Here is a 26,367-nt window from a genome sequence, read left to right on the forward strand (position 1 = left end):
CACAAACAAAACCTTGTGTACACCAAGGCTCAGAGGAAAGGAGCAGTGACTCCACAAGGGACTGAACCAAAGTTTACTAGTGTTGGAGGGTCCCTGTGGAGGCTTGGGTCAGCAGCGGCTCACCACAGGGATGGGGGGACTGGCAACAGCAGTCTAGGAAGGTCCCCTTTGCTGTAAACCCTCTTGGAAGTCTCCACTAACCCAACCATAGCCCCCAAAGACCAGAGGGCTGGATCGCCTCAGGCCAAAAACTACCAGGGAGAAAGCACAACCCCACTCATCTGCAGATAACTGGATTAAAGCTTTACTGAGCAAGGCCCTGCCCACCAGAGCAAGACCCAGTGTTTCCCATCACCATTCCCTTCCATCAGGAAGCTTACACAAGCCTCTTACATTATATTTTAAGTCACTCAGTTGTGTCCAACTCTTTGCTACCCCATGGACTATGCAGGCCATGGAATTCTCCAGGCCAGAATACTGGAGTGGGTAACTTTTCCCTTCTTAAGAGGATTTTCCCAATGGGATCAAACCCAGGTCTCCCATATTGCAGGTGGATTCTTTACTGTCTCAGCCACCAGGGAAGCCCAAGAATACTGGAGTGGGTAGCCTATCCCTTCTCCAGGGGATCTTCCTGACCGGGGAATCGAATCAGGGTCTCCTGCATTGCAGGTGGATTCTTTACCAGCTTAGCTACCAGGGAAATCCACACAAGCCTCTTAGCCTCCTCCATCAGATGTCAGAAGAAGCAAGAAGAACCGCAACCCCACAGTGACTAAAACAAAATCACATTACAGAAAGTTAATCAGCATGAAAAGTAGAAAGTTATGTCCCAGTTGAAGGGACAAGATAAAACCCCAGAGAAATAATTAGAGACAGGCAACCTTTCAGAAAAAGAATTCAGAATGACAGTGAAGATGATTCAGGATCTCAGAAAAAGAATGGAGACAAAGATTGAGAAGATGCAAGAAATGTTTACCAAAGACCTAGAAGAACCAAAGAACAAACAGAGATGAATCACTAGAAGGAATCAATAGCAGAATAACTGAGGCAGAACAATGGATAAATGACTTGGAGGACAGAATGGTAGAAATCACTGCACAGAACAGAACATAGGAAAAAGAATGAAAAGAAATGAAAACAGCCTAAAAGACCCCTGGGACAACAATAAATGCACGAACTTTCATATTACAGGGGTCCCAGCATGAGACGAGAGAGAGAGAAAGGGGACCTGAGAAAATATTTGAAGACATACTAGCTGAAAACTTCCCTAACATGGAAAAGGAAGTAATCAACCAAGTCCAGGAAGCAGAGTCCCAGGCAGGATAAACCCAAGGAGGAACACACCAAGACACATAGTAATCAAACTGACAAAAATTAAAGAAAAAATTAAGCTGACAAGAATTAAAGAGATAAAATATTAAAAGCAACAAGGCAAAAACGACAAATAACATAAAAGAGAACTCCCATCAGGCTATCAGCTGATTTCTCAACAGAAACTTGACAGGCCACAAGGGAATGGCTGCTGCTGCTGCTGCTGCTAAGTCACTTCAGTCATGTCCGACTCTGTGCGACCCCATGGCTCCCCCATCCCTGGGATTCTCCAGGCAAGAACACTGGAGTGGGTTGCCATTTCCTTCTTCAATGCATGAAAGTGAAAGTGAAAGTGAAATCGCTCAGTCGTATCCAACTCAGCGACACCATGGACTACAGCCTACCAGGCTCCTCTGTCCAAGTGATTCTCCAGGCAAGAGTACTGGAGTGGGGTGCCATCGCCTTCTCCAAGGGAATGACATGATATATTTAAAGTAATGAAAGGGAAGAACCTACAACTGAGAATACTTTACCCAGAAAAATCTCCTTCAAATTTAATGGAGAAATAAAGCTTTCCAGACAAGCAAAAATTAAGAGAATTCAGCACCACCAAACCAATTTTACAACAAATCCTAAAGGAACATCTCTAGGCAAGAAACAAGAGAAAGAAAAGACCTCTGACTGTGTGGATCACAATAAAATGTGGAAAATTCTGAAAGAGATGGGAATACCAGACCACCTGACCTGCCTCTTGAGAAACCTGTATGCAGGTCAGGAAGCAACAGTTAGAACTGGACATGGAATAACAGACTGGTTCCAAACAGGAAAAGGAGTACGTCAAGGCTGTATATTGCCACTGTGCTTATTTAACTTATATGCAGAGTACATCATGAGAAACACTGGGCTGGAAGAAGCACAAGCTAGAATGAAGATTGCCGGGAGAAATATAAATAACCTCAGAGATGCAGATGACACCACCCTTATGGCAGAAAGTGAAGAGGAACTAAAAAGCCTCTTGATGAAAGTGAAAGTGGAGAGTGAAAAAGTTGGCTTAAAGCTCAACATTCAGAAAACGAAGATCATGGCATCCGGTCCCATCACTTCATGGCAAATAGATGGGGAAACAGTGGAAACAGTGTGAGACTTTATTTTCTGGGGCTCCAAAATCACTGCAGATGGTGATTGCAGCCATGAAATTAAAAGACGCTTACTCCTTGGAAGGAAAGTTATGACCAACCTAGATAGCATATTCAAAAGCAGAGACATTATTTTGCCAACAAAGGTCCGTCTAGTCAAGGCTATGGTTTTTCCAATGGTCATGTATGGATGTGAGAGTTGGACTGTGAAGAAAGCTGAGCGCCGAAGAATTGATGCTTTTGAACTGTGGTGTTGGAGAAGACTCTTGAGAGTCCCTTGAGATCCAACCAGTGTATCCTAAAGGAGATCAGTCCTGGGTGTTCATTAGAAGGACTGATGTTGAAGCTAAAACTCCAATACTTTGGCCACCTGACATGAAGAGCTGACTCACTGGAAAACACCCTGATGCTGGGAGGGATTGGGGACAGGAGTAGAAGGGGACGGCAGAGGACAAGATGGCTGGATGGCATCACCGACTCAATGGACATGAGTTTGAGTGAACTCCGGGAGTTGGTGATGGACAGGGAGGCCTGGTGTGCTGTGATTCATGGGGTTGCAAAGAGTCGGACACGACTGAACTAAACTGACAGAAAATAAACCCCAAACAATTAAGATGGTAATAGGATCACACATGGATAATTACGTTAAATGTAAATGGGTTAAATGCACCAACCAAAAGACAGACTGGCTGAGCAGATGAGAACATGTGCATGTATGACTTTCACTTACCACATCACTCTGCTTGACCCCCCAGATTGTATGTAATTATTTTATATTGTTAGGTTACTCATGCTCCCATTATGGGTTGCAATGGTTAATTATCTTTAATTTTTTGTCTGGCTATAAATTGTGAAAACTGATAAACATCTTTTACTATTGTGATTATGTAACTATTACTCAGTACCATTGTATCATGATTGGACAACAGAAAAATAATAGAATTCTATGTCACCAAAACTACCATTTAATAGAAAAACCTGTAATCACTTTTCAAAATCCAGATAGCAGGATTATCTTGGAATTTTCTGAATTCTACAAATGCCCAGATATTGCTTTTTTCTTTTCTGCCACAATGCCAGATACGTTTCTAATCAGCAGCCATGTTTAAAAACAATTGGACTATATGAAGATCTTTTGCTTTTATCTACTTTCACTTTTTCTATTTCATATTCAATGCTCCCATTTCATTTAGCTTATGTTTTCCAATATCTCCATCTCTTTTTTTTATGTTCTTTCTCAAGCCTTTATTAAGCATACTAGAGAAGATTTTCTATACATATATATAAATAATATGTGTAATATATATAGAACAAATATGAATTTTTGCCTAACTAAAAAATTTATGACATTTTGATTCTACTTTTTGACTTGGTATGAATAGAATGCTAGATTTCTAATTTAAGAGAAATAGATATGCAACAAACAACAAAAGTTTACTGTCTAAAACAGAGAATTATAGTCAATATCTTGTAATAATCTATTATGGAAAATAATTTCAAAAGTATTATATGTATTAGATATAACTGAATCACACACAAAGAATTCTACTTTTTGAAATTTAGTATTACTTATCTTTTTGCCAGTTTTTCTAAATATCCTATGGACATCTAATAACAACATATGAGAAAAATTTTAAATATGTTTGTGTGAGATATAAGATTAATATAAATTAATTAAATATAAATATTTAAATTATTAATGGCATCATTCAAGATACTGTTATTTTTTCTGTACTCAGAGAAATATATTCTCAGAGAAATGTTAATATGTCTCAATATGATTATGTATTTTTTTCTTTTCTATTTCTTCCAATTTTTGCTTTCTGTATCTGTTTCTTTGTTGTTAGGTGTCTAATGCTTTATGATGTCTATCTTCTTTGTGAATTTTATCTTTTATCATTAAAAATATTCATATTTGTTTCAAAATAAAAAACACTCAACATTCCAAAAACAAAGATCATGGCATCCAATCCCATCACTTCATGACAAATAGATGGGGGGAAAGTGGAAACAGTGACAGATTTTATTTTCTTGGGCTCCAAAATCACTGCAGACTTTTGCTCCTTGGAAGAAAAGTTGTGACACACCTAGACAGTGTATTAAAAAGTCGAGATATCACTTAGCCAACAAAGGTTTGTATAGTCAAAACTATGATTTTTCAGGTAGTCACATATGGACATGAGAGGTGGACCATAAAGAAAGCTGAGCGCTGAAGAATTAATACTTTCCGACTGTGGTGCTGGAGAAGACTCTTGAGAGTCCTCTGGACTACCAAGTTCAAACTAGTCACCCCTAAAGGAAATCAACCCTGACTATTCATTGGAAAGACTGATGCTAAAGCTGAAGCTCCAAATCCTTGGCCACCTTATACAAAGAGCCAACGCACCATAAAAGACTGATGCTGGGGAGGATTGAGGGCAAGAAGAGAAGGGGACGACAGAGGACGAGACAGTTGGATGGCATGACTGACTCAATGGACATGAGTTTCAACAAACTCAGGGAGATCGTGAAAGACAGGGCACACTAGTGTTCTGCAGTTCATGGGGTCACAAAGAGTCAGACATGACTTAGCAACTGAACAACAATAAAAGCAACTATAGGCCAATAAAAAGGCAACCTAGCAGAAATGGAAAAATTCTTAGAAGGGTACAATCTCCCAAGACTGAACCAGTAATGAATAGAAAATATAAACAGACCAATCACAAGTACTGAAATTGAAACTGTGATTAAAAACCCCCAACAATGTCCAAGAGCAGATGTCTTCACAGGTGAATTACATCAAAAATATAGAGAAGATGTAACACCTATCCTCTGAAACTATTGCCCAAAATTACAGAGGAAGGAATACTCCAAAACTCATTCAATGAGGCCACCAAAACTGGACAAAGATACAACAAAAAGAAAGTTACAGGCCAATACCACTTCTGAATATAGATACAAAAATTCTCAACAAAGGACAAGCAAACCATATTCAACAATACATTAGAAGGACACAGCCTTCACGGGGTGAAGGGGCTTGCATACCTCAATGAAGCTATGAGTCATGCAGTGCAAGACCACCCAAAGACAGATGAGTCACAGTGAAGAGTTCTGACAAAATGTGGTCCACTGGAGGAGGGAATGGCAAACTACTCCAGTATTCTTGATTGAAGAACCCCTTGGACAGTATGAAAAGGCAAAAAGACATGACACCAGAAGATGAGCCCCCAAGGTCAGAAGGTGTCCAATATGCTATTGGAGAAGTGTGGAGGACAATTACCAATAGTGCCAGAAAAAATGAAGGAACTGGGCCAAAGTGGAAATGAGGCTCCACTGTGGATGGGTCTGTTGGTGAAAGTAAAGTCCAGTGCTTTAAAGAACAATATTAGGACCTGGAATGTTAGGTCCATCAATCAAGAGAAATTGGATGTGGTCAAGCAAGAGATGGCATTGAAAGTATCATCACTTTGAAATCAGTGAACTAAAGTGGACAGGAATGGAAAATTTTAATTCAGATGACTATTACATCTACTACTGTAGGCAAGAATCCTTTAGAAGGAATGGAGTAGCCCTTACAGTCAACAAAAGAGTACAAAATGCAGTAACTGGGTGCAATCTCAAAAATGACAGAATGATCTCAGTTCATTTCCAAGGCAAACCATTCAATATCATGGTAATCCAACCCCAATCCAGTGCCCTAACCACTGATCCTGAAGAAGCTGAAGTTGACCAGTTCTATGAAGACCTACAGCACTTTCTAGAACACCTTCTAGAACTAACACCCCTCCAAAAATGTCCTTTTCATCATAGGGGATTTGAAAGCAAAAGTAGGATGTCAAGAGATACACAGAATAACAGGAAAATTTGGCCTTGGAGTACAAAATGAAGCAGGGCAAACCTAAGAAGAGTTTTGCCAAGAGAACACACTGGTCATAGCAAACACTCTTTCCCAACAATACAAGCAACAACTCAACACGTGGACATCACCAGATGGTCAATACCGAAATCAGATTGAATATTATTTTTGCAGCCAAAGATGGAGAAGCTCTACATAGTTAGCAAAAACAAGACCTGGAGCTGACTGTGGCTCAGATCATGAGCTCCTTATTGTAAAACTCAGGCTTAAATCAAAGCAAGCAGGGAAAACCACTAGGCCATTCAGGTATGACCTAAATCAAATCCCTTATGATTATACAGTGGAGGTGATGAACAGATTCAAGGGATTAGATCTGATAGATTGCCTGAAGAACTATGGACAGAGGTTTGGAACATTGTACAGAAGTCAGTGACCAAAACCATTCCAAAGAGAAAGATATGCAAGAAGGCAAAGTGGTTGTCTTGAAGAGGCTTTAAAAATAGCAGAGGAAAGAAGAGAAGTGAAAGGCAAGAGAAAAAGGGAAAGATATAACTAACTGAATGAAGTGTTTCAGAGAATAGCAAGGAGAGGTAAAAAGGTCTTCTTAAATAAACAATGCAAAGAAATTCAGGAAAACAATAGAATGGGAAAGACTAGAGATCTCGTCAAAGATTGGAAATATCAAAGAACTATTTCATGCAAGGAAGGGCATGATAAAGGACAAAAAAAGGTAAGGACATAACAGAAGCAGAAAAGATTAAGACATGGCAAGACTACACAGAACTATACAAGAAAGGTCTTAATGATCCAGATAACCATGATGGTGTGGTCACTCACCTAGAGCCAGACATCCTGGAATCTGAAGTCAAGTGGGCCTAAGGAAGCTTTACTACAAACAAGGCTTATGAAGGTGATGAAATTCCAGTTGAGCAATTTAAAATCCTAAAAAATGATGCTGTTAAAGTGCTGCACTCAGTTTGTCAGCAAATTTAGAAAATACAGCAGTGGCCACAGAACCGGAAAAGGTCAGTTTTCATTCTAATCTCAAAGAAGGGCAATGGCAAACAATGTTAAAACTACCACACAATTGCAGTCATTTCACATGCTAGGTTAGGCTCAAAATCCTTCCAGCTAGGCTTCAAGGGTATGTGAACTGAGAACTTCCAAATGTATAATCTGGGTTTAAAAAAGGTAGAGGAACCAGAGATCAAATTGCCAACATCCAGTGGATCATAGAAGAAGCAAGGAATTCCAGAAAAATATCTACTTCTGCTTCATTGACTGTGTGAAAGCCTTTGACTGTGTGGTTACAACAAACTGTGGGAAATTCTGAACGAGATGGGAATACCAGACCACCTTACCTGTCTTCTGAGAAACTTGTATGCAGGTCAAGAAGCAACAGCTAGAACCTTACATGAAACAATGGACTGATTCAGAACTGGGAAAGGAGTAAGATAAGGCTGTATATTGTCACCCTGCTTATGTAACTTAAATGTAGAGTACCACATACAAATGCTGGACTGGATGAATCACAGGCTGGAATCAAGATGGCTGAGAGATACATCAACCTCAGATATGCACATGATACCATACTGATGGCAAAAAGTGAAGAGGAACTAAAGAGCCTCTTGATAAAAGTGAAAAAGGAGAGTGAAAAAGCTGGCTTAAAACTCAACATTCAAAAGACTAAGACCATGGTATCTGCTCCCTCACTTCATGGCAAAGAGAAGGGCAAAACATGGAAGCAGTCACAGATTTTCTTGGGCTCCAGAATCACTGTGGACAGTGACTGGAGCCATTAAATTAAAAGACACTGGCTCCTTGGAAGGAAAGCTGTGACAAAACTAGACAGCGTATTTAAAAGCGGAGATATCACTCTGCTGACAAAGGTCTGTATAGTCAAAGCTATGATTTTCCTGGTAGTCATGTATGGATGTGAGAGTCGGACCACCAAAAAGGCTGAGCGTCCAAGAACTGATGCTTTCCAATTGTGTTGAAGAATCCTCTTGAAAGTCCCTTGGACTGCAAGGATACCAAACCAATAAATCCTAAAGGCACTCAATCCTGAATATTCATTTCATTGGAAGCACTGATACTGAAGTTGAAGCAGTAATACTTTGGCCACCTGATGTGAAAAGTCAACTCACTGGAAAAGACCCTGGTAGTTGAAGACTGCAGGCAAAAGGAGAAGGGGGCAGCCGAGGATACAATGGTTAGATAGCATCACTGACTCAATGGACATGAGTTTGAGCAAACTCTGGGAGAGAGTGGACAACAGAGGAGCCTGGCATGCTGTGTAGTCATGGGATCATAAAAAGTCAGACACTACTTAGTGACTAAATCATGATCAAGTGGGATTTATCCCAGGGATGCAAGGATTCTTCAGTGTCAAAAAATCAATCACCATATTAACTAAAGAATAAAAACTATATGATCATCTCAAGAAATGCAGAAAAAATTTCTGATAAAATTCAACATCCATTTCAGTTCAGTTGCTCAGTCGTGTCTGACTCTTTGTGACCCCATGGACTGCAGCATGCCAGGCCTCCCTGTCCATCACCAACTCCTGGAGTTTACTCAAACTCATGTCTATTGAGTCAGTGATGCCATCCAACCATCTCATCCTCTGTCATCCCCTTCTCCTCCTGCCCTCAATCTTTCCCAGCATCAGGGTCTTTTTAAATGAGTCAGCTCTTTGCATCAGGTGGCCAAAATATTGGAGTTTCAGCTTCAACATCAGTCCTTCCAGTGAACACCAGGACTGATCTCCTTTAGGATGGACTGGTTGAATCTCCTTGCATCCATTTATGATTAAAAGAAAAACAAACTCTACAAAGTGGGAATACAGGGAACCTACCTCAATATAATAAAGGTCATCAATACAAAGAAATGGAGGAAAACAATAGAGTGGAAAAGACTAGAGATCTCTTCAAGAAAATTGGAGATGCCAAGGGAACATTTCACGCAAAGATGGGCTCAATAAAGGACAGAAATAGTATGGACGTAACAGAAGCAAAAGATATTAAGAAGAGGTGGCAAGAATACAAAGAAGAACTGTACAAAAAAGATCTTCATGACCCAGATAATCACGATGGTGTGATCACTCACCTAGAGCCAGACATCCTGGAATGTGAAGTCAAGTGGGCCTTAGGAAGCATCACTATGAACAAAGCTACTGGAGGTGATGGAACGGAATTCCAGTTGAGCTATTTTAAATCCTAAAAGATGATGGTGTAAAAGTGCTGCACTCAATATGCCAGCAAATTTGGGACACTCAGCAGTGGCCACAGGACTGGAAAAGGTCCATTTTCATTCCAATCCCAAAGAAAAGCAATGCCAAAGAATGTTCAAACTACCGCACAATTGCACTCATCTCACACCTAGTAAAGTAATACTGAAAATTCTCCAAGCCAGGCTTCAGCAATATGTGAACCGTGAACTTCCAGATGTTCAAGCAGGTTTTAGAAAAGGCAGAGGAACCAGAGATCAAATTGCCAACATCTACTGGATCATAGAAAAAGCAAGAGAGTTCCAGAAAAACATCTATTTCTGCTTTATTGACTATGCCAAAGCCTTTGACTGTATGGATCACAATAAACTATGGAAAATTCTGAAAAAGATGGGAATACCAGACCACCTGACCTGCCTTTTGAGAAACCTGTACGCAGATCAGGAAGCAACAATTAGAAGTGGACATGGAACAACAGACTGGTTCCAAATAGGAAAAGGAGTTCGTCAAGGCTGTATATTGTCACCCTGCTTATTTTACATGCAGAGTACATCATGAGAAACACTGGGCTGGAAGAAGCACAAGCTAGAATGAAGATTGCCAGGAGAAATATCAATAACCTCACTTATGCAGATGACACCACCCTTATGGCAGAAAGTGAAGAACTAAAGAGCCTCTTGATGAAAGTGAAAGTGGAGAGTGAAAAAGTTGGCTTAAAGCTCAACATTCAGAAAACAAAGATCATGGCATCTGGTCCCATCACTTCATGGCAAATAGATGGGGAAACAGTGGCTGGCTTTATTCTGGGCTCCAAAATCACTGCAGATGGTGATTGCAGCCATGAAATTAAAAGATGCTTACTTCTTGGAAGGAAAGTTATGATCAACCTAGATAGCATATTAAAAAGCAGAGACATTACATTGTCAACAAAGGTCCATCTAGTCAAGGCTATGGTTTTTCCAGTAGTCATGTATGGATGTGAGAGTTGGACTGTGAAGAAAGCTGAGTGCCGAAGAATTGATGCTTTTGAACTGTGGTGTTGGAGAGGGCTCTTGAGAGTCCCTTGGACTGCAAGGAGATCCAAACAGTCCATCCTAAAGGAGATCAGTCCTGGGTGTTCAATGGAAGGACTGATGTTGAAGCTGAAACTCCAATATTTTGGCCACCTGATGTGAAGAGCTGACTCATTTGAAAAGACTCTGATGCTGGGAAAGATTGAGGGCAGGAGGAGAAAGGGACAACAGAGGATGAGATGGTTGGATGGCATCACCAACTCAATGGACATGGGTTTGGGTGAACTCCAGGAGTTGGTGATGGACAGGGAGGCCTGGCATGCTGTGATTCATGGGGTCGCAAAGAGTCGGACATGACTGAGCGACTGAACTGAACTGAACATACATGACAAATCCATAGATAACATCATTCTCAATAATGAAAAGATAAAAGTATTTCCTCTAAGATCAGGAACAAGACAAGGTTACCCCTACTCTTGCCACATTAAACATTGTTTTGGAATTCTACCAATCAGAGATGAAAAAGAAATAAAATTTGAAAAGAAGTAAAACTGCTATTGTTTGCAGATGACATGATACTATGCACAGAAAATCCTAAATATGCTAGCAGAAAACTACCAGAACTCATCAATGAACTCAGTAAAGCTGCAGGATACAGAATCAATACTTCAAAAATCTCTTGCATTGCTATATATTAGCAACAAAAGATCAGAAATATTAATTAAGAAAACAATCACATTTACTGCTACATAAGAAGAATAAAATACCTAGGAATAAACCTACCTAATGAGGCAAAAGACCTGTACTTCAAAAACTATAAGTTGTTGATGAAAATACTGAAGATGACACAAACCAATGGAAAGATATGCTATGTTCTTGGATTGAAATAATCAGTATTCTAGAAGTTAGTATAGTACCAAAGGCAATCCACAGATTTAATGAACTTCCTAGCAAACTATCAATGGCATTTTTGGCAGAACTAGAACAATTTTTTTTCCCTTTAATCTGTATGAAAACTCAAAAGACCCTGAATAGCCAAAGCAATCTTGAGAAAGAAAAATGGAGCTGGAGGAATAAGGTTCCCTGGCTTCCGACCATATTACAAAGCTATAGTAATCAAAACAGTATGGTACTGGTGCAAAAACAGAAATATAGATCAATAGAATGGGAAATAAAAAAAAGAAAGCCCAGAAATAAACCCACACACCTATGGCCATTTAGTCTAAGACAAGAGAGGCAGGAATATACAATGGAGAAAAGACAGTCTCTTCAATAACTGGTGCTGGGAAAACTGGACAGTTACATGTAAAAAAAAAATGAAATTAGACACTGTAGCACACACACAAAAATAAAGTCAAAATAGTTTAAAGACCTAAATGTAAAACCAGATACTATAAAGCTCCTAGAGGAAAAACAGAGGCAGATTACTCCTTGAAATAATCACAAAAATATCTTTTTGGATCCATCTCTCAGAGTTCAGTTCAGTTCAGTTACTTAGTCGTGTCCAACTCTTTGCAACCCCATGAATCGCAGCACGCCAGGCCTCCCTGTCCATCACCAACTCCCGGGGTTCACTCAGACTCACGTCCATCGAGTCAGTGATGCCATCCAGCCATCTCATCCTCTGTCGTCCCCTTCTCCTCCTGCCCCCAATCCCTCTCAGCATCAGAGTCTTTTCCAATGAGTCAACTCTTCACATGAGGTGGCCAAAGTACTGGAGTTTCAGCTTTAGCATCATTCCTTCCAAAGAAATCCCAGGGCTGATCTCCTTCAGAATGGACTAGTTGGATCTCCTTGCAGTCCAAGGGAATCTCAAGAGTATTCTCCTACACCACAGTTCAAAAGCATCAATTCTTCAGTGCTCAGAGTAATGAAGGTAAAAACAAAAATAAACAAATGGGACCTAATTCAGCTTAAAAGCTTTTGCTGACAAAGGTCTGAATAGTCAAAGCTATGGTTTTTCCAGTAGTCCTGTACAAATGTTAGAGTTCGACCATCAAGAAGGCTGAGTGCCAAAGAACTGATGCTTTCAAATTGTGGTGCTGGAGAGGAGTCTTGAGAGTCCCTTGGAGTGCAGGGAGATCAAACCAGTCAATCCTAAAAGAAATCAACCCTGAATATTCAGTGGAAGGACTGATCCTAAAATTGAAGCTCCAATACTTTGGCCACCTGATGCAAAGAGCCAATCATTGGGAAAGACTTTGATCTTGGAAAACACTGAAGGCAGGAGGAGAAGGGGATGGCAGAAGATGAGATGCTTGGATAGCATCAGCAACTCAGTAGACATGAGTTCGAGCAAACTCTGGGAGATGGTGAAGGACAGGGAAGCCTGGTGTGCTGCAGTCCATGGGGTCACAAAGAGGTAGATATGACTTAGTGACTGAATAACAACATAGCAAAAGAAATTTTAAAAAAAAAATGAAAAGAGAACGTGGAGCTCGGAAGAAAATATTTGCAAATGATGTGACCAATAAGAGATTAATCTCCAAAATATACAATACACACTGCTCATACAATTTAATATACAAAAACCAAATGACCCAATCATTAAATGGGCAAAAGATGTAATAGACATTTCTCCAAAGATGTACAAATGGCCAAAAAGTACATGAAAATTTGCTCAACATCACTAGTTATTAGAGAAGTACAAATCAAAACTACAATGAACTGTCACCTCACATGGGTCAGTATGACCATCATCAAAATATCTGCAATAAATGCTGGAGAGGTGTGGAGAAAAGGAAACCCTCCTACACTGTCAGTAGGAATGTAAATTGATCCAGCCACTACGAAAAACAAAATGGAAGTTCCTTTAAAAACTAAAAATACAGCTGCTAGGACTTCCCTGGCAGTCCACTGCAGCAGGCACAGGTTTGATTCCTTTTTGGGGAACTGGGATCCTGCATGCCATGCAGTGTGTGTATTTTTTTTTTAATTAATTAATTTAGAAAAGGAAGTTACCATATAATCTGCTATCCCACTCCTGGGCATATATCCGGAGAAAACCATAATTCCAAAAGATACATGTGTCCCATTATTCATTCCAGCACTATTTACAATAGTCAAGACATGGAAACAAGTGTCCATGAACAGATTAATTGATAAGGAATATATGGTATACATACATGATAGAGTATTAGTCATAAAAAAGAATGAAATAATGTCATTTGCAGCAACATACATGGACCTAGAGATTATTATACTAAGTGGAGTAAGTCAGAAAAACAAATACCATATAATATCACTTATATGTGGGCTGTAAAACATCACACAAAATGAACTTATTTACAAAACAGACTCACAGACCTAGAAAACAAACTATGGTTACCAAAAGCAAGGGGAGAGAGAAATTAAGTTTGGATTAAAATATACACACTACTATATATAAAATAGATAACCTAAAGGGACCTACTATATAGCACAGAGAATTACACTCAATATCTGTAATAACTTACAATTGAAGAGAATGGGAAAAAAAAAGAAATACACACACACACATATGTATTACTTTGCTATACACCTCAAACTAGGGCATCATCATAAATCAACATTTCAGTTTAAAAAATTGTTTAAAAAAGAATGTCAACATCACTAATGATCTGGGAAATGCAAGTCAAAACCACAAAGTTATTATCTCAAACATGTCAGAAAGGCTGTTATCAAAAATGCAAAAAATAGCAAGTGTTATTAGCAAGGATGTGGAGAACAGGGAACACTTGTGCACTGTTGGTGGGAATGACAATTTGTGCAGCCACTATTAAAAACAGCATTGAGGTTTCTCAAAAAATTAAAAATAGAACTACTATATGATACAGCAATTCCACATCTGGGTATATATCTGAAGAAAATAAAAACACTAGCTCAAACAGATAAATGTATCCCCAAATGCACTGCAGCATTATTTCCAATATCTAAAATATGGAAGCAGCCTAAGTGTCCAGCAACAGTTGTATGGATAAAGATAAGGTGAAAAAAAAACATATATATATAATGGAATATTATCCAGTTATAAAAAAAAAGATTGAAATCTTGCCATTTGTGATAATATGATGGACCTTGAGGGCATTATGCCAAGTGAGATATGCCAGACAAAGACAAATACTGCATGATCTCTCTTAAATCATGAATTTAACAAAACAACAACTAAAAACCAAAAATCTGACCTCATAGAGACTGAACTGATGGTTCCAGTGGTAGTAGAGTGCGGGAGGTGACATAAATAGGTGAAAGGGTAAAACAGGTAAAAAAAATTTTTTTTAAGAAACTTAGTCTATCAAGTGGTATGAAGTGAACCACAAAGACAAATTTTGAAATGCAGTGATATGCAATTTAATACTATCAGAACTGAGAGGAGATAGGATCTGCTAGAGGACTGGAAAGGCTTCAGGAAGACAAAGAATCTGGATAATCACTGTGGACCTTCCAAGAGGTGAAAGAAGAACATGTGTTTTAAGGTGTTTTACAGGAACTGGAAAGATGTTCATGCTGTTAAAAATATACATCCAATTATTTTCAGCTGATTCAAGACAATGATTTCATGTACAGCTCTTAGTGATTCTACTGGCAATAAAAAACTAAGTTTAACATGGATGATAGCTAGCTATTTCCCCACAACCTTGTTTAAAAGGATACAATGAAAGTAAGTCTTAGATCAAATTCTGCCCAGCACATATATTTGTTAAGCGTTATTACAACTTCCGCTGCGGCAGCCACTGAAGAACAACAGCCATGGCTCTGTGCTACCAAATGGCTGTGGGCCTCAACAAGGGCCGCAAGATGACCGAGAACGTGAGCGAGCTGAGGCACAGCTGCCGCTGTGGGAGCCTCACCGAACACACCAAGTTCATACGGGACATGATCTGGGAGGCGTGGGTCTTCACCCCTTCTGAGCGACAGGACATGGAGCTGCTCTAGGTCTCCAAGGACAAGTAGGCACTCAAGTTCATCAAGTAAAGGGTGGGGACACACATCTGCGACAAAAGGAAGAGACAGGAGCTGAGCAACGTCCTGGTCGCCATGAGGAAAGGGGCAGCCAAGAGGATCGAGCCCTTCTCCTCTGCACAATACATCTTTCCAGAAAAAAAAAAGAAAGAAACGTGTTATTATAAGCAACCACAAAACTGTCCATACAACTTGTTTTGTCACCCTGATAAAGACCTGGCCCATTACCAGTTTGAGTGATTTGATCACACTCTATAGGACAGGTTCACTAATAGATGTGATACTATTTCATTAAACAGTTCAGACACTCAGTGGTGTCCATCTCTTTGTAACCCCATGAACCGCAGCACGCCAGGCCTCCCTGTCCATCACCAACTCCCGGAGTCCACCCAAAACCATGTCCATTGAATCACTGATGCCATCCAACCATCTCATCCTCAGTCATCCCCTTGTCCTGCCCTCAATCTTTCCCAGCATCAGGGCCTTTCCAGTGAGTCAGCTCTTTGCATCAGGTGACCAAAGTATTGGAGTTTCAGCTTCAGCATCAGTCCTTCCAATGAACACCAGGACTGATCTCCTTTAGGATGGACTGGTTGGATCTCCTTGCAGTCCAAGGGACTCTCATAAGTCTTCTCCAACACCACAGTTCAAAAGCATCAATTCTTCGACACTCAGCTTTCTTTATAGTCCAACTCTCACATCCATACATGACTACTGGAAAAACTGTAGCCTTGACTAGACGGACCTTTGTTGGCAAAATAATGTCTCTGCTTTTTAATATGCTGTCTCTGTTGGTCATAACTTTCCTTCCAAGGAGTAAGCGTCTTTTAATTTCATGGCTGCAATCACCATCTTCAGTGATTTTGGAGCCCCAAAAAATAAAGTCTGACACTGTTTCCACTGTTTCCCCATCTATTTGCCATGAAGTGATGGGACCGGATGCCATGATCTTCGTTTTCTGAATGTTGAGCTTTAAGCCAACTTTTTAACTCTCCTCTTTCACTTTTATCAAGAGGCTCTTTAGTTCTTCTTCACTTTCTTCCATAAGGGTGGTGTCATCTGCATATCTGCAGTTATTGATCTCCCAGCTATCTTGATTCCAGCTTGTGCTTCTTCCATCCCAGCGTTTCTCATGATGTACTCTGCATATAAGTTAAATAAGCAGGGTGACAATATACAGCCTTGACGTACTCCTTTTCCTATTTGGAACCAGTCTGTTGTTCCATGTCCACTTCTAACGGTTGCTTCCTGGCCTGCATACAGGTTTCTCAAGAGGCAGGTCAGGTGGTCTGGTATTCCCATCTCTTACAGAATTTTCCATGGTTTATTGTGATCCATACAGTCAAAGGCTTTGGCATAGTCAATAAAGTAGAAATAGATGTTTTTCTGGAACTCTCTTGCTTTTTCAATGACCCAGTGGATGTTGGCAATTTGATCTCTGGTTCCTCTGCCTTTTCTAAAACCAGCTTGAACATCAGGAAGTTCACAGTTCACATACTGCTGAAGCCTGGCTTGGAGAATTTTGAGTATTACTTTACTAGATGTGAGATGAGTGCAATTGTGTGGTAGTTTGAACATTCTTTGGCATTGCTTTTCTTTGGGATTGGAATGAAAATGGACCTTTTCCAGTCCTGTGGCCACTGCTGAGTGTCCCAAATTTGCTGACATATTGAGTGCAGCACTTTCACAGCATCATCTTTTAGGATTTGAAATAGCTCAACTGGAATTCTGTTCCATCACCTCCATTAGCTTTGTTTATAGTGATGCTTCCTAAGGCCCACTTGACTTCACATTCCAGGATGTCTGGCTCTAGGTGAGTGATCACACCATTGTGATTATCTGGGTCATGAAGATCTTTTTTGTACAGTTCTTCTTTGTATTCTTGCCACCTCTTCTTAATATCTTTTGCTTCTGTTACGTCCATACTATTTCTGTCCTTTATTGAGCCCATCTTTGCATGAAATGTTCCCTTGGTATCTCTAATTTTCTTGAAGAGATCTCTAGTCTTTCCCATTCTGTTGTTTTCCTCTATTTCTTTGCATTGATTGCTGAGGAAGGCTTTCTTATTTCTCCTTGCTATTCTTTGGAACTCTGCATTCAGATGCTTATATCTTTCCTTTTCTCCTTTGATTTTTGCTTCTCTTCTTTTCACAGCTATTTGTAAGGCCTCCTGAGACAGCCATTTTGCCTTTTTGCATTTCTTTTTCTTGGGGATGATCTTGATTCCTGTTTCCTGTACAATGTCATGAACCTCCGTCCACAGTTCATCAGCCAATCCATCTATCAGATCTAGTCCCTTAAATCTATTTCTCACTTCCACTGTATAATCGTAAGAGATTTGATTTAGGTCATAACTGAATGGTCTAGTGGTTTTCCCCACTTTCTTCGATTAAGTCTGAATTTGGCAATAAGGAGTTCATGATCTGAGCCACAGTCAGCTCCTGGTCTTGTTTTTGCTGACTATATAGAGCTTCTTCATCTTTAGCTGCAAAGAATATAATCAATCTGATTTCGGTGTTGGCCATCTGGTGATGTACATGTGTAGAGCCTTCTCTTGTGTTGTTCAGATAAGAAACAACCAAAACCATGGTTAGGCCCAAAGTCTGGCCGTGGCACCACTGGGGGTCAGTATGGCAGTGCCCTGAAGAGCCAGACCTGAGATACACTGGGCTGAAGAATGTAGTCAAGGAGGTAGAAGACTTATATGCTGTCAACTATAAAACATTAATAAAGGAAATTGAAAGTGAAGTCGCTCAGTCGTGTCTGACTTTTTGCAACCCAGTGGACTGTGTGGCCTACCAGGCTCCTCTGTCCATGGAATTTTCCAGGCAAGAGTACTAGAGTGGGTTGCCATTACCTTCTCCAGGGGATCTTCCCGACCCAGGGATCAAACCCAGGTCTCCTGCATTGCAGGCAGATGCTTTACCATCTGAGCCACCAGGGACACCCTAAGGAAATTGAAGACGATTCAGAAAAAATGGAGAGAGCCCACGCTCTTGGACTGGAAGAGTCAATATTGTGAAGATGGTCATAGTACCCAAAGCATTCCTGTCAAATTACCCATGACATTTTTCACATAAATAAAATAATCCTAAATTTTCTAAGGAACTATAAAGGACCCAGAATTGCCAAAGCAAATCTGGAAGGAAAAAAAAAAAAAGAACAGAGCAGGAGACATAACCCTGTGTCAGATTTCAGACAATACCACAAAGTTACAGTAATCAAAACAATGTAGCATTGGCACAAAAATGGATCAATGGAACAGAACAGAGAGCTAAATAATAAGTTAAATAAGCAGGGTGACAATATACAGCCTTGACGTACTCCTTTTCCTATTTGGAACCAGTCTGTTGTTCCATGTCCAGTTCTAACTGTTGCTTCCTGACCTGCATATAGGTTTGGAATGTGAAGTCAAGTGGGCCTTGAAAGTATCATTATGAACAAAGCTAGTGGAGGTGATGGAATTGCAGTTGAGCTATTTCAAATCCTGAAAGATGATGCTGTGAAAGTGCTGCACTCAATATGCCAGCAAATTTGGGACACTCAGCAGTGGTCACAGGACTGGAAAAGGTCAGTTTTCATTCCAATCCCAAAGAAAGGCAATGCCCAAGAATGCTCAAACTACCGCACAATTGCACTCATCTCACACGCTAGTAAAGTAATGCTCAAAATTCTCCAAGCCAGGCTTCAGCAATATGTGAACCATGAATTTCCTGATGTTCAAGCTGGTTTTAGAAACGGCAGAGGAACCAGAGATCAAATTGACAACATTGGCTGGATCATGGAAAAAGCAAGAGAGTTCCAGAGAAACATCTATTTCTGCTTTATTGACTATGCGAAAGCCTTTGACTGTGTGGATCACAATAAACTGTGGAAAATTCTGGAAGAGATGGGAATACCAGACCACCTGACCTGCCTGCTGAGAAGCCCTCTGCTCATAGCAGCACTATTCTCAATGGCCAACACATGGACACGATCTAAACACTCATTAGCAGATGAATGTATGAAGACGTGGTACAGATGTACAATGGAGTACTGCCTAAGCCATGAAAAAGAACAAAATAATGCCATTTGTAGCAACATGGATGGAACTAGATATTATCATACTATGTGAGGTAAATAAAAAAAAGACAAATACCATATGATATCACTTATATATGGAATCTAAAATATGGCCCAAATGAACGTATCCACAAAACAGAAACAGACCCACAGACATAGAAAGCAGACTTATGGTTGCCAAGGGGAGTGGGGTAGGAGAGGGATGGAATCCAAATTTGGGGTTAGCAAATGCAAACTATTATATTAATATATAGAATGGATAAACAAGGTCCTTCTGTATTGCACAGGAAACTGATGTATTCAATATCTGTGATAAATCACAATGGAATATCATATAAAGAAGAATGTGTATATATATGTGGCTGAATCACTTTGCTTTACAGCAGAAATTAACACAACACTGTAAGTCAACTGTATTTCAATTAAAAAAAAAATCTGATATTTGCAAAAAAGAAAAAAAAAGTCACAAACTGCTACAAAACAATTTCAGGGCCTACATCTGATACAGGGCTTATATCCAGAGTATATAAAGTACTTTCAAATTTTTTTTTAAATCTAATTTTTAAAAAGTATATTTTTAATTGAAGGATAATAGTTTTACAATATTGTGTTGGTTTCTGCAACACAACAGTATGAATCAGACATAGGCATATGTATGTACCCTCCCTCCTGAACCTCCTTCCCACCTCCCATCCCATCCCACCCCTCTAGGTTATCACAGAGCCCTGGCTTGAGTTGCCTGAGTCATATAGCAAATTCCCACCGGCTATTTTACATATGGTAGTATGTATGTTTTCATGCTACTCTCCCCATTTTTCCCACCCTCTTCTTCCCCCTACTGTCCACAGATCTGTTCTCTATGTCTGCATCCCCATTGCTGCCCTGCAAATAGGTTATTAGTACCATTTTTCTAGATTTTACATATATGTGTTAGAATACGATATTTATCTTTCTCTTTCTGACTTTCTTCACTCTGTATAATAGGCTCTAGGTTCATCCACCTCATTCTATAGAACTGACTCAACTGTGTTTCTTTTTCTGGCTGAGCAATATTCCATTTGTATATATGTACCATAGCTTCTTTATCAATGCATCTGTCAATGGACATCTAGGTTGCTTCCATGTCCCAGCTATTGTAAACAGTGCTGCAGTGAACACTGGGATACATGTGTCTTAGAAAATAAGTTTTTAAATAAGCAAAAAGTTTTAACAGAAAACTCATTAAAGAAGATATGCAAACAAATGAACATATTACAAAGTGCTCAACATCATTAGCCATTAGGGAAATGAATTAAACTATAATTGGATACACACTCACTGAAATGGTTAAAATCAACATGGTTGTTTTTGTTGTTCAGTCACCAAGTCCTTTCTGACTCTGCAACACCATGAACTGCAGCATGGCAGGCTTCCCTGTCCTTCACTATCTCCCGGAGTTTGCTCAAACACATGTCCATTGAGTCAGTGATGCAATTCAGCCATCTCATCCTCTGTCACCCCTTTCTCCTCCTGCCCTCAACTCTTCCTAGCATCAGGGTCTTTTGCAGTGAGTTGGCTTTTCGCATCAGGTGGCCAAAGTATTGGAGCTTCAGCATCAGTCCTTCCAATGATGCTATTAAAGTGCTGCACTTGATATGCCAGCAAATTTGGAGAACTCAGCAGTGACCAAGGACTGGAAAAGGTCAATTTTCATTCCAATCCCAAAGAAAGGCAATGCCAAAGAATGTTCAAATTACCATAAAATTGCATTCATTTCACATGCTAGCAAGATTAGGCTCAAAATCCTTCAAGCTAGGTTTCAGCAGTACATGAACCCAGAACTTCCAGATGTACAAGCTGGATTTAGAAAAGGCAGAGGAACCAGAAATCAAATTGCCAACATCCGCTGGATCACACAAAAAGCAAGGGAATTCCAAAAATAATCTACTTATGCTTCATTGACTATGCAAAAGCCTTTGACTGTGTTCAGTTCAGTCGCTCAGTCGTGTCTGACTCTTTGCAACCCCATGGAGTGCAGCACGCCAGACTTCCCTGTCCATCACCAACTCCTGGAGCCTACTCAAACTCATGTCTATCCTGTCAGTGATGCCATCCAAACATCTCATCCTCTCTCGTCCCCTTCTCCTCCTGCCTTCAATCTTTCCCAGCATCAGGGTCTTTCAAATGAGTCAGCTCTTCACATCAGGTGACCAGAGTATTGGAGTTTCAGTATTGGAGTCCATCCTAAAGGAAATCAGTCGTGGGTGTTCATTGGAAGGACTGATGCTGAAGCTGAAACTCCAATACTTTGGCCCCCTGACGCGAAGAGCTGACTCATTTGAAAAGACCCTGATGCTGGGAAAGATTGAGGGCAGGAGGAGAAAGGGACGACAGAGGATGAGATGGTTGGATGGCATCATCGACCCGATGGACAGGAGTTTGAGTAAGCTCCAGGAGTTAGTGATGGACAGGGAAGCCTGGCGTGCTGTAATCCATGGGGTTGCAAAGAGTCAGACACAACTGAGCGGCCAAACTGAACTGAATAGTACATAAACAAGTAGGATACCCAGCTTGATAAATTGATTTTATTGTGTCTCTGAGGAGATTAGGTCTATTCTACTTTTATATTCTAATGTGGAAATACTAGATTGGTCAAAAAGTTCATTTGTGTTTTTCTGTAAGGTTATGGAAAAATCCAAACAAACTTTTTGGCCAACCCAATATAAAACTACTCTGTATAAATCTGGATTCATTTTATAGAAATAAGCAGGAAGCCTCCAGCATCCACGGAGGTCAGGTGGAAAAATTCTCTTCTTTACCTATCCTCCTGCCTCAGCCATAGCTTCCAAATGGATGTAAAGTCTTTACAGAGAGCCTGCGTTACCATGGAGTACAGTTCTCTGTTGGATTTGAGTCTAAGAACACAGGGGAGGCGGAGAAGGCGATGGCACCCCACTCCAGTACTCTTGCCTGGAAAATCCCATGGACGGAGGAGCCTGGTGGGCTGCAGTCCATGGGATCGTGAAGAGTCAGACGCGACTGAGTGACTTCCCTTTCACTTTTCACTTTCATGCATTGGAGAAGGAAATGGCAACCCACTCCAGTGTTCTTGCCTGGAGAATCCCAGGGATGGGGGAGCCTGGTGGGCTGCTGTCTATGGGGTCGCATAGAGTCGGACACGACTGCAGTGACTTAGCAGCAGCAGCAGCAGCAACACAGGGGAGGAGTATGGAGAGAGGGCTGGGTTATAGCTCAGGGAGCATCATGAAAAGCAGGTGGACCACAAGACAGGACACCAAGACTTGTTCTCTTGCTTGGACTTTGCTATTTGACCAGCCTTTATAATATTCTGGAATTGTAGTACACAATTACTGTTTTCATGTTGTATTCTCATCACATTCTTTCTGCAGCTCAATTCCAAACATGGTGGCTCTTTAGAAACTAAATGTTGAGGAATTTAAAGTGAGGAGCAAGCTGTGAGATGCAAGGAATATTAAAAACTAGGACCAAGATTAGTTGCTATTGGTATAAATTTTGTATGTATATCCAAATAACAATGATGTCCTTTGAGATTGTCTTGGAAAAGTCATTTGAAGAGACCACCCCCCCTCCCCCACCACCAACCAAATCAACAAAAAGAACAAGGATGTGGAAATGAGGTAAGTGGAGTTGTTTTGGTAAATGCCTTCTTTCCATTTATTGTGTACCAACCTCTCCTTTAAAAAAAAAACAAAACAGTTAAAAGATTATAGCCATTAAAACCTGCTTTAGTTAGAACTTTACCAAGAAGCCTTTAAAGGATACTCCATTTCTAATACTATCTTACTGGTAAAGTACCTTTAATTTTATTAAAGCCATTTCGTACCTCTTTCTCACAGGTTTTAATTATAAAAGCTGTCCTTAACATTTTACATATTTACAGTTTCCTCTATCACCTAGCCAAGAAATTTTCCAAAAGCACTGCAGTTTTTTAAAAAAACACAATATACATATGGCCATTATTTTTCCATCCTTTTTTTAAAAAAAATTCTCGAATGTATTTTATATTCTGGTTCCATTCTTCTGACTCATACACATTTGTAAACTTTCACATTTCTATTCTTTCTAAGGGCCATTGTTTCTCCTCTTCTGTCTCACTTGAAACGTATCCATTAATGAGTAGCAAAGCAATGCATCTTAGTATGGGACAGCCTGGGGGCTTTGGCGCCATGAAGACCTGTACTTGGATGCTGGCACCGGTACCTATCTTGGAGCAGTGATAGAACACCTTTGTTTCTCTTTCAGCATCTGTAAAGTGGAGATAGTAATGGTATCTGCCTTGCAGTGTTGTCCTGGGGATTAGAGATGATGTATATTCCAAAACAGAGCCACCCTCACTCTCCACTTTTTGCCAAGTACTCTCAAAATCTTTTATATTAATGTTAATACCAGCACTGGTTGAACTCCACACCCTGTGCTCAGTAGGTTATATATACTATCTTATTTAATTCTTACAACCACTGTATAAGTCCTAGTCTCGTGTCCAGCTTGCAGAGGAGGTAACTAAGACTTAAAAAAGAAAAAAAAAAAATCAAGTTACTTATTGACTCAAAGTTACTCAGGGGATAAGTGGCAAGACCGAGATCCACGTGTGCCTTGTCTTGTTTCAGAGCCTGAGCCCTGGTGTACTGACTGCCTTCTTGCTGAATTTCTGTATCTGACTGACCTCTGACCTCCCTACTCTTCTTCTGGAGAAAGCATGTTTTCCATCTTGTTCAAGACACATTTTCTAGCTTTGATTTTATAATGGTTTTATCGTCTCAAATATTTACCAAGCGAAATGGATATAAATTAACAAATTTAATACTGACATGAATAGGGTGCTTTATTTTTTAGTATAAAACCTTTTCCATGAGTTTCCATCTTTGTCTCAAACTTCAAATTCTGTAGCCACTTTCTGACATACTAGTAACCTTGCTTGCATATTCATAGACCCCTTACGTCATGTTTGAGAGTGCCTGGCATTTCAAATTGTCTCGTTTTTTCCCATGCCTTTTTCACACTGTCCATTGGGTATCTTTTTTCTCTCCAGAGCCATACTTCCTTTTTACCAATCTTAAAACATAAGGCAGTAGAAATTCAGAATTTTCTGTCCCATTCCATCTTCTCCACATGAAAATGGAATAATGAAAAATGATGCTAAATTCTTTGGACCTTGTGCAGTAGTCTGACTTGGTTGATGATGATAGACTTCTGAGGCTTGTAAGCCTACTCCTGTGTCCCAACCTTGGGCAAGCTGATGGGCAGCTCAGGCGCTCCCTCCTTGGTGCCAGCAGGTAGTTCAAATCTCACTGCAAGAAGCTTCACCCTGACCTCACCCCTAACCATGATAAAACCCACACCACTCCTCTCCTTGTTCTCAAGCCATTTTGAATCGACTTGGGAGCCTCCTCTACTCTCTCCAGAAAGTCTTGTTAGAAAAATAATAAACGTTTCATACCTCTTGGTGTCATGGAGGCGCCATTAATCTTGACATCAGAACCAAATTTGGGGTGGAGGGTCCATTCTGTTCCTGCAGAGGCTCCATAGCACCTTGTACTGAAGGAACTTGTCCTTCTTCCTCTCATAAATTGCTTTCTGAGTTTGTGATCTTATAATATTTGGTACCAGAAATTGCTCGACTACCTGACCACTGTTCTAATGCTGACTCCTAAATCTCCCTTGAACTCACTGTATCTCATTTTTTTTTTTTTTTTGGCTTTATTGGTGTGGACGAAAAGTTCTCTCCTGCCTATTCTTTATTTGTACTTCTTTAATATTATTAACATTCGCCTTTCTTCTGTGTTTATGATTTTAATTTGGGTTGCTTCTTGCTCCAGTTTCTACAGCGCACTCTTTATTCACTTTGAGTATTATCAAATGCCAGATATGATCATACAGAAGCAAGCAGATTTGTTGGGAAATGAGTATTTCTAGTCATGGTTCCACAATTTTTCAACCAGCGACGACTCTTCTACCTTAACATTGATTATATATTTAGTGACAGTTACAAATACTGGCTGTAATTATTGGAAAGTTATTTTAAAAGTAATTTACTTTTGGTGAAAACTAATTTATTTTGGATGAAAAGATAATATATATGTATGGTACAGAAATGGTAGACAAGGAAGGCTCCCTCTTACGTCAGACTCCCCTTCCCTTCCCCAGAGGCAATCACTGTAACACTTTATTAGGTATACTTCAAGAAGACTATAAAGCAAACATTTTATATATACACATATAAATGAGTGTTTATATATACACGTATATATGTACATATACATACATAAGCATTACAAATTTTTTAGTTAAGATTTTGTTTATTTTTGGCTGTGTTGGGTCTTTTTGCTGCACGGGCTTTTCTCTGGTTTCAGAGAGCAGGGGCTGCTCTCTAGTTGCAGTGAGCGGGCTTCTCATTGTGGGGGCTTCCTTCCCTTATAGTGAAGCACAGGCTCCAGGCGTGGGCTCCAGTAGTTACAGCTCATGGGCTCAGCAGTTTTGGTCCCCGGCCTCTTTAGAGCACAGGTTCAATAATTGTGCCACTCAGGCTTAGCTGTTCCTCAAATATCGAACCTGTGTCTCCTGCATTGGCAGGCAAATTCTTTACTGCTGAGCCACCGGGGAAGCCCAAGCATATTTTAAAATTATACTTTTATATATACTTAGAGAAATACTTTTATAAACTTCACAAATAGAAATATGTGATCCAATGTGGACATGAGGATGTCAGAGATCTTGTCTATCTTCAATTCTGTGTCCCTAGTGCTCAGACACCATCCGGCATCTAGAAAGTGCTCAATAGTTTTTGAATGAATGAAAAATGCTATTTCACAACATCTATCC

General features: G+C 40.0%; 1 long non-coding RNA gene and 1 pseudogene across 1 annotated transcript in view; one reads left to right on the forward strand and one right to left on the reverse strand.

Annotated features, from left to right (window-relative positions):
• The window catches only part of LOC147367007 (uncharacterized), a 71,412-nt gene that overhangs the window by 26,857 nt on the left and 18,188 nt on the right, over window positions 1–26,367 (reverse strand). The window lies entirely within an intron of this gene.
• LOC147367008 (large ribosomal subunit protein eL36 pseudogene) lies at window positions 15,253–15,705 on the forward strand (annotated as a pseudogene).

This window comes from Bos grunniens, chromosome 8, assembly GCF_055505025.1.
Source record: "Bos grunniens cultivar Pamir isolate PY7600 chromosome 8, Bosgru_T2T1.0, whole genome shotgun sequence".
Taxonomy (NCBI): Eukaryota; Metazoa; Chordata; class Mammalia; order Artiodactyla; family Bovidae; genus Bos; species Bos grunniens.